The sequence below is a fragment of the Corapipo altera genome, unplaced genomic scaffold, assembly GCF_003945725.1.
Source record: "Corapipo altera isolate COAL_440 unplaced genomic scaffold, ASM394572v1 96, whole genome shotgun sequence".
NCBI lineage: Eukaryota > Metazoa > Chordata > Aves > Passeriformes > Pipridae > Corapipo > Corapipo altera.
In genome coordinates this window covers 107504-108261 of record NW_020884962.1, presented here as the reverse complement: position 1 = coordinate 108261, position 758 = coordinate 107504, and positions in this window count along the sequence as shown.

The following is a 758-nucleotide window of genomic DNA, read 5'->3' as shown; positions in this document are numbered from 1 at the left end:
AATGTATTTTTTTTGGTGGCTATTTTTGCCCCAGGAATTCTGGAATTCCCGAGCCAGGTTTTGTTAAACCCAGAAATGGGGTCTGTATCTCCTTGGGTGTTGACAGAGCCACATTCCATGCGGGGCTCTCCCATTCCCGGGAAAAGCAGCTCTGCCTTTTCCCTGTCGGTGCCCAGTTCGCTCTTAATTAGGCCGCGTTTAATTAGGCCGAGCATCCTCCTGACTCCTCTAAAACCGGCGGGGGGGTTGATTAGGAAGAGTCAAGAGAACAAAGGAAGCGGCCAAGACGGTTCAAAGACACCAGGAGAAGGGATGACAGTTCCCCTGGAATTCCTGCCCCTCTGGGAATTGGGAATTTGAGGACGTGAAGCCTCAAAGAAGGAGGTAAAAAAGGGCCTGAGCTCCAGGAAACCTCCTGCTCCATCCACCATTTGGTGCTGGAGCTCCCCTGAACCTCTGGGACCTGGAAAAGCAGCTGGAGTTGGGGCTTTTCCAGGGAGAATTCCGGCACCTTCCGGGAAAAGCTGTGGGGGTGCAGTGGCACGGAGCAGAGAGGAGGAGGAGGAGGAGGAGGGCCAGGTGCATTTTATTATATATATTATTGAAAGAAAAGCCATCACTCCTAAAGCAAGAAGCAGAAAGAAGTATTTTTCGTTGGGTTTTTTTTTGGTTTTAGGGGTTTTTTTTGGTTTTAGGGTTTTTTTTTGGTTTTAGGGTTTTTTTTTTGTTTTAGGGGTTTTTTTTTGGTTTTAGGGTTT